Raw genomic sequence first — 9,297 nt, forward strand, 5'->3', positions numbered from 1 at the left:
CTTTCACATTTAATGTATTTAAAGAACTAATTTTTTTTATTAACCCTTAACGGTCGGGGGGGGGGGGGGGGCCCGGGGGGGGCGTTGAACGCCCCCCCATCCGGTTTTTTCTATCTCATTTTCTGTGTGTGAAAGATAAAGAGCCCAAACTGCTTGACTTTTTAAGTATGGGTATGACACATAACTGAGAGTTGGAATTTTTTTAATATCTCCATCCTGGCGGGCACAGGATGCCAGCAAACCTGGCAGGGTCATCCAGGTAAAGAGCAAAAATATTTTTTTGACTAAAACAAAGCATTTTATCATACCAAAATACTAAAAAATCCTCTAGTAGTACATCCTTATATAAAATACAGGTGTTGAAGTCACTTTCAGGTTCCAGGTATGATCCTGCAGGTCCTGATCCTCCAGGTCTCCAGAAATCTTTAAAAGGCTCCTGTGGCCGTAATTTTTGACTTAGAGACTTCAAATTTTAAACTTAAGCTTTTCTTACATGTCTACATAACGTATTAAAATTTTATGAAGATCCGCCGCCGTTTTCCCGCCGACCGCCGACTGCGGCGGCTGGCAGCTGCCAAGTACAGCTGCGGCCGCTGAAACTTATATTTGATATTTCTAATGTAAAATTTACATAAAAAAAAACATTTTCTGGAAAAAAAAATTTCTTCTAGCTTCAAAAATAAGAAAGTTACAGCCGTTTGAAATTTTTAAGTAAAAAAAGACCTAAAACAAAATGTGATATGCAATATGTAGGCCAAACTACGACACCTGTGTGTAGACGCTTTAACAGCCACTCATGGGTTATCATAAATAAAAAGAATGAGAAACCGCAGGTTTATTAAACGTAACAAATATAGACGTAAACTTAAACAGCTAAGCTGCAAACCAGTGCAAAATCTTGTGATTAATTACAGCTCTAATATTTTAACCAATGATCAAATTAATTTAACGAACAAACATACGTCATTTGTTCCATTGCCAGATAAAGTTAATTTAACTCAATTGTCTTATGATTTTAAACGGTTTTCACGTAGTATGAGATGGAGAGAGAAAAATGCAGATTTAGACTTAACAGCATGTCCTGAGAAAATATTCAATGTTAAAAAATTCGGTTTGCCTTCTAATGCCCCCTCTGCGCCCCTTGGAAATTTTTTATATGGAGTAGAAAGTGATTTATCTATTCTAAAAAGTAAAAAAGTCTATTCTAACTTAAAAGAAAGTGAAAAACAAGCCCTCCAATCTCTAGTTGCTGAGCAAAAAGAGGGTAATATCGTGATTCAAAAGGCGGATAAGGGAGGGGCATTGGCCATTATGGATCGCAATGATTACATAAATAAAGTAGAATCGGAACATTTAAATTCTAAAATTACCACTCAAGATGGTACCTGCCTACCAGTCTATCGACGTATTGATCCGAGCATGGTTAAAGTACATTATTGTAAAATTAAAGAAACTGTTGAACAAGCAGAAAATAGGGGATTAATAAACAATGAGTTAGCCGCGCAACTTTTGCCGGACCAACCATCTGAGGCACGCGCGTACGCGATGCCTAAAGCACATAAACCTGTTGCTGATGGAGAAAAACTACCCCCAACACGCCTAGTTATTAGTGGGTGTGCATCCAATACAGAGAATATTTCCCACTTTCTAAATCATTATTCTAAACATATTCCAGAGCAAACTGATTCTTTTATTCAAGACACACCTGATCTTTTAAGGTTTCTGGAGGAAGCAAATAAAGGCCCAGATATTCCAAGCAATGCAATTTTAGTCCCAACATCCCTCAAGATGAGGGAATAGATGCTTTTAGAGAAGCCATGCATGAACCTAAATATGGCCAATCAAGTATGTGTATAAATTTTATAATAACACTTTTACAATATGTGTTACAATTTAACAGCTTCATTTTTAATGAAAAATTTTACCTTCAAGAGTGGGGTACCAGTATAGGTACAAAAGTAGCCCCAACTTATGCAAATATTTTTATGAATAAACTAGAAACCGAAATGCTTAAAAAGTTTAAAGGAACGCTTCCGGCCTTTTGGAAACGTTATATTGATGATATTATATGTCTATTTGTTGGAAATGAAAATGATTTGTTAAAATTTTTGACTTTTATTAGTTCTTATCATCCTACTATTAAATTTACATGTGAATATAGATTAAATGATGTTATCGTTAAAACCAAATGGAAAAATGGCAATCTTGATGTTAATAGATTACCAATTGGAAATGTAAGACCTAGGTCAATTGATTTTCTTGATTGTACAATTTGGATTAATGATCTTTGTAAATTTGAATGTGATTTATTTACAAAAGATACAGACAGAATAACTTATTTAATGCCTCAAAGTTGTCACCCCAGTTTTATTTGTCGCAATATACCTTACTCTTTAGCATACAGATTAAAAAGAATTTGTACTTCAAATGAAAATTTTCTGTTAAGATTAAATGAACTCAAAATAAATTTATTAAGCCGTGGTTACAATGCCAAAATTATTGTAAATGCCTTTGACAAACTCAAAAATATTCCACGCAGTAAAACTTTAGAAAAAGTAATTCATCCAAAACAAAATAATAGAGTAATGTTTTCTTTAACTTATGACCCAAGAATTATAAATGTAAATGATAGTATAAAAAAGCACTATGTTATTGCAAATAAGGATCCCAGTTTTAAAATATCTTTTCCGAAAATGCCTATGGTTGGGTACAAAAGAGCACGCAATTTAGGCGATCACTTGATCCGTGCTAAATTGTATCCCATCCATAGGTATGAAATGAGAAATAGAAATGGTTTCTTTAAATGTAGTAAACGAGATATTGGTTGTGATTTGTGTAACCATAGTCAAAACATAACAGAACATGTTGCTAGTCATTCAAAAAAGAAATATCCTATAAAATCTAAAATTAAATGCTCTGATAGTTATATTATTTATTCAATTCAATGTAAAAAATGTGATATGCAATATGTAGGCCAAACTACGACACCTGTGTGTAGACGCTTTAACAGCCACTCATGGGTTATCATAAATAAAAAGAATGAGAAACCTGTACCAAAGCATTTTAACAATAGAAACCACTCTCATTCAGATATGATTTTTACACCTTTTGAAAAATTAAATAAAAAAGATAAAACTTTATTAGATGTTCGTGAAAAATATTGGATTTTAGAAAAAAATACTGTAATCTTTGGATTAAACAGAAATTATTAATTGCCAGTTGCAACCTTAAATTTTTTTTCTTGTACCTCCTTTTTTTGTCTTTATTATATATAACATTTTTGTAATAGTTATTTAACCCTTTAAACAGATGATTTTCAACAACCACCCAAATTTTGACCATTTTGACCGCCTGTATTGTTATCAAACTAATTTCCCCCAAAAAAACTCATTCTATTCTTGACAATGCACGAAGATACTGCTAAATTTTATGTGAAAAAATGTATATAAATAACCATGTAAGTTGTTTTATTTTATAGAATTTTTTATTACATATTTTAAATTTACATAGTCCTGTTGTTACTACGCTTTTTGTTGATATAATTGTCCTTGTTTCTTAAAATTTTGACCATTTTGCTAAAATGATTTGTTATGTTGTTGTGTATATAACCATTTCTTATACTTTTTTTGTGAAAAAAATTTTATATTTTTTTAGACCCTGATGATGTTTATGCCAATAAACGAAAAATTTCGGTGCCTGATGTGTTGATTTTTTTCCTTGTTGGGGAATAGAATAGTTGGTGCGCGTCCTTTTTATGAATATACTGCTTTGAACCTGTCGCGTTCCTGTGAATCACCGCTGTGATCCTATTCCAAGCTCCCTGACTGCTGTAGCTTTAGTGTCGCCTTTACAATGCCAGCCACCCAACCTAATCCTCCAGGTGACCAACCTTTGCAGACCACCAGGTCTCAGCCACAGCAACCCCCCTCCCATCATACCAACAACACAAACAAGGATTTTGAACAATTTTGGTCATATTCAGACAACAACTTAAAGAAAAAGTTTCACAAAACTACCGATCAGTTAAAATCTTTTGCCAGAAATAAATGTCTAATCACGTTTTTAAAAGATTGCATTTGTAAAAAAGTTGTACCAAAAACCTTTATCATAAAATATGATATTAACCCAAATTTTTCTGAAAGTAGCCGTAACAAATTCAATAATCAATTGAAAAATCTGCAAATTGAAAATCTTAAAATATGCATCAAAGAATTGCAAAGTAAAGAGCCAGAATTATTTCAAACTTTCTTAAGATTAAAAAATGACTTATTGTTACATTTAATAAATTCGGAAATTCAAACTGTTACCAAAGAATTTGATATAAGATTAAACAAATATATTCAGAGTGAAACACATAAATATAAAAATAAGTTGTTGAGGTTACAAATTAATAAGCCAGTGAGAGCCAACACAGTGAGAGAGAGAGATGCCCAGAGAACAGAGCCGAGTAGAAAGTCACGCAGGTTTATTAAACGTAACAAATATAGACGTAAACTTAAACAGCTAAGCTGCAAACCAGTGCAAAATCTTGTGATTAATTACAGCTCTAATATTTTAACCAATGATCAAATTAATTTAACGAACAAACATACGTCATTTGTTCCATTGCCAGATAAAGTTAATTTAACTCAATTGTCTTATGATTTTAAACGGTTTTCACGTAGTATGAGATGGAGAGAGAAAAATGCAGATTTAGACTTAACAGCATGTCCTGAGAAAATATTCAATGTTAAAAAATTCGGTTTGCCTTCTAATGCCCCCTCTGCGCCCCTTGGAAATTTTTTATATGGAGTAGAAAGTGATTTATCTATTCTAAAAAGTAAAAAAGTCTATTCTAACTTAAAAGAAAGTGAAAAACAAGCCCTCCAATCTCTAGTTGCTGAGCAAAAAGAGGGTAATATCGTGATTCAAAAGGCGGATAAGGGAGGGGCATTGGCCATTATGGATCGCAATGATTACATAAATAAAGTAGAATCGGAACATTTAAATTCTAAAATTACCACTCAAGATGGTACCTGCCTACCAGTCTATCGACGTATTGATCCGAGCATGGTTAAAGTACATTATTGTAAAATTAAAGAAACTGTTGAACAAGCAGAAAATAGGGGATTAATAAACAATGAGTTAGCCGCGCAACTTTTGCCGGACCAACCATCTGAGGCACGCGCGTACGCGATGCCTAAAGCACATAAACCTGTTGCTGATGGAGAAAAACTACCCCCAACACGCCTAGTTATTAGTGGGTGTGCATCCAATACAGAGAATATTTCCCACTTTGTAAATCATTATTCTAAACATATTCCAGAGCAAACTGATTCTTTTATTCAAGACACACCTGATCTTTTAAGGTTTCTGGAGGAAGCAAATAAAGGCCCAGATATTCCAAGCAATGCAATTTTAGTCCCAACATCCCTCAAGATGAGGGAATAGATGCTTTTAGAGAAGCCATGCATGAACCTAAATATGGCCAATCAAGTATGTGTATAAATTTTATAATAACACTTTTACAATATGTGTTACAATTTAACAGCTTCATTTTTAATGAAAAATTTTACCTTCAAGAGTGGGGTACCAGTATAGGTACAAAAGTAGCCCCAACTTATGCAAATATTTTTATGAATAAACTAGAAACCGAAATGCTTAAAAAGTTTAAAGGAACGCTTCCGGCCTTTTGGAAACGTTATATTGATGATATTATATGTCTATTTGTTGGAAATGAAAATGATTTGTTAAAATTTTTGACTTTTATTAGTTCTTATCATCCTACTATTAAATTTACATGTGAATATAGATTAAATGATGTTATCGTTAAAACCAAATGGAAAAATGGCAATCTTGATGTTAATAGATTACCAATTGGAAATGTAAGACCTAGGTCAATTGATTTTCTTGATTGTACAATTTGGATTAATGATCTTTGTAAATTTGAATGTGATTTATTTACAAAAGATACAGACAGAATAACTTATTTAATGCCTCAAAGTTGTCACCCCAGTTTTATTTGTCGCAATATACCTTACTCTTTAGCATACAGATTAAAAAGAATTTGTACTTCAAATGAAAATTTTCTGTTAAGATTAAATGAACTCAAAATAAATTTATTAAGCCGTGGTTACAATGCCAAAATTATTGTAAATGCCTTTGACAAACTCAAAAATATTCCACGCAGTAAAACTTTAGAAAAAGTAATTCATCCAAAACAAAATAATAGAGTAATGTTTTCTTTAACTTATGACCCAAGAATTATAAATGTAAATGATAGTATAAAAAAGCACTATGTTATTGCAAATAAGGATCCCAGTTTTAAAATATCTTTTCCGAAAATGCCTATGGTTGGGTACAAAAGAGCACGCAATTTAGGCGATCACTTGATCCGTGCTAAATTGTATCCCATCCATAGGTATGAAATGAGAAATAGAAATGGTTTCTTTAAATGTAGTAAACGAGATATTGGTTGTGATTTGTGTAACCATAGTCAAAACATAACAGAACATGTTGCTAGTCATTCAAAAAAGAAATATCCTATAAAATCTAAAATTAAATGCTCTGATAGTTATATTATTTATTCAATTCAATGTAAAAAATGTGATATGCAATATGTAGGCCAAACTACGACACCTGTGTGTAGACGCTTTAACAGCCACTCATGGGTTATCATAAATAAAAAGAATGAGAAACCTGTACCAAAGCATTTTAACAATAGAAACCACTCTCATTCAGATATGATTTTTACACCTTTTGAAAAATTAAATAAAAAAGATAAAACTTTATTAGATGTTCGTGAAAAATATTGGATTTTAGAAAAAAATACTGTAATCTTTGGATTAAACAGAAATTATTAATTGCCAGTTGCAACCTTAAATTTTTTTTCTTGTACCTCCTTTTTTTGTCTTTATTATATATAACATTTTTGTAATAGTTATTTAACCCTTTAAACAGATGATTTTCAACAACCACCCAAATTTTGTCCATTTTGACCGCCTGTATTGTTATCAAACTAATTTCCCCCAAAAAAACTCATTCTATTCTTGACAATGCACAAAGATACTGCTAAATTTTATGTGAAAAAATGTATATAAATAACCATGTAAGTTGTTTTATTTTATAGAATTTTTTATTACATATTTTAAATTTACATAGTCCTGTTGTTACTACGCTTTTTGTTGATATAATTGTCCTTGTTTCTTAAAATTTTGACCATTTTGCTAAAATGATTTGTTATGTTGTTGTGTATATAACCATTTCTTATACTTTTTTTGTGAAAAAAATTTTATATTTTTTTAGACCCTGATGATGTTTATGCCAATAAACGAAAAATTTCGGTGCCTGATGTGTTGATTTTTTTCCTTGTTGGGGAATAGAATAGTTGGTGCGCGTCCTTTTTATGAATATACTGCTTTGAACCTGTCGCGTTCCTGTGAATCACCGCTGTGATCCTATTCCAAGCTCCCTGACTGCTGTAGCTTTAGTGTCGCCTTTACAATGCCAGCCACCCAACCTAATCCTCCAGGTGACCAACCTTTGCAGACCACCAGGTCTCAGCCACAGCAACCCCCCTCCCATCATACCAACAACACAAACAAGGATTTTGAACAATTTTGGTCATATTCAGACAACAACTTAAAGAAAAAGTTTCACAAAACTACCGATCAGTTAAAATCTTTTGCCAGAAATAAATGTCTAATCACGTTTTTAAAAGATTGCATTTGTAAAAAAGTTGTACCAAAAACCTTTATCATAAAATATGATATTAACCCAAATTTTTCTGAAAGTAGCCGTAACAAATTCAATAATCAATTGAAAAATCTGCAAATTGAAAATCTTAAAATATGCATCAAAGAATTGCAAAGTAAAGAGCCAGAATTATTTCAAACTTTCTTAAGATTAAAAAATGACTTATTGTTACATTTAATAAATTCGGAAATTCAAACTGTTACCAAAGAATTTGATATAAGATTAAACAAATATATTCAGAGTGAAACACATAAATATAAAAATAAGTTGTTGAGGTTACAAATTAATAAGCCAGTGAGAGCCAACACAGTGAGAGAGAGAGATGCCCAGAGAACAGAGCCGAGTAGAAAGTCACGCAGGTTTATTAAACGTAACAAATATAGACGTAAACTTAAACAGCTAAGCTGCAAACCAGTGCAAAATCTTGTGATTAATTACAGCTCTAATATTTTAACCAATGATCAAATTAATTTAACGAACAAACATACGTCATTTGTTCCATTGCCAGATAAAGTTAATTTAACTCAATTGTCTTATGATTTTAAACGGTTTTCACGTAGTATGAGATGGAGAGAGAAAAATGCAGATTTAGACTTAACAGCATGTCCTGAGAAAATATTCAATGTTAAAAAATTCGGTTTGCCTTCTAATGCCCCCTCTGCGCCCCTTGGAAATTTTTTATATGGAGTAGAAAGTGATTTATCTATTCTAAAAAGTAAAAAAGTCTATTCTAACTTAAAAGAAAGTGAAAAACAAGCCCTCCAATCTCTAGTTGCTGAGCAAAAAGAGGGTAATATCGTGATTCAAAAGGCGGATAAGGGAGGGGCATTGGCCATTATGGATCGCAATGATTACATAAATAAAGTAGAATCGGAACATTTAAATTCTAAAATTACCACTCAAGATGGTACCTGCCTACCAGTCTATCGACGTATTGATCCGAGCATGGTTAAAGTACATTATTGTAAAATTAAAGAAACTGTTGAACAAGCAGAAAATAGGGGATTAATAAACAATGAGTTAGCCGCGCAACTTTTGCCGGACCAACCATCTGAGGCACGCGCGTACGCGATGCCTAAAGCACATAAACCTGTTGCTGATGGAGAAAAACTACCCCCAACACGCCTAGTTATTAGTGGGTGTGCATCCAATACAGAGAATATTTCCCACTTTGTAAATCATTATTCTAAACATATTCCAGAGCAAACTGATTCTTTTATTCAAGACACACCTGATCTTTTAAGGTTTCTGGAGGAAGCAAATAAAGGCCCAGATATTCCAAGCAATGCAATTTTAGTCCCAACATCCCTCAAGATGAGGGAATAGATGCTTTTAGAGAAGCCATGCATGAACCTAAATATGGCCAATCAAGTATGTGTATAAATTTTATAATAACAGAATAGAATTTTTTATTACATATTTTAAATTTACATAGTCCTGTTGTTACTACGCTTTTTGTTGATATAATTGTCCTTGTTTCTTAAAATTTTGACCATTTTGCTAAAATGATTTGTTATGTTGTTGTGTATATAACCATTTCTTATACTTTTTTTGTGAAAAAAA

At 32.4% G+C, this 9,297-nt stretch overlaps 1 long non-coding RNA gene across 1 annotated transcript; it reads left to right on the forward strand.

Annotated features, from left to right (window-relative positions):
* Positions 1 to 3,389: 3,389 nt before the first annotated feature.
* Positions 3,390 to 4,054, forward strand: LOC145324721 (uncharacterized). The gene is made up of 2 exons (XR_013881315.1): positions 3,390 to 3,457; positions 3,655 to 4,054. It is a non-coding gene; the product is annotated as an uncharacterized LOC145324721 (long non-coding RNA).
* The last annotated feature ends 5,243 nt before the right edge of the window (positions 4,055 to 9,297 follow it).

This window comes from Acartia tonsa, chromosome 1 (genome assembly GCF_053477335.1).
Source record: "Acartia tonsa isolate MP-2025a chromosome 1, ASM5347733v1, whole genome shotgun sequence".
Taxonomy (NCBI): Eukaryota; Metazoa; Arthropoda; class Copepoda; order Calanoida; family Acartiidae; genus Acartia; species Acartia tonsa.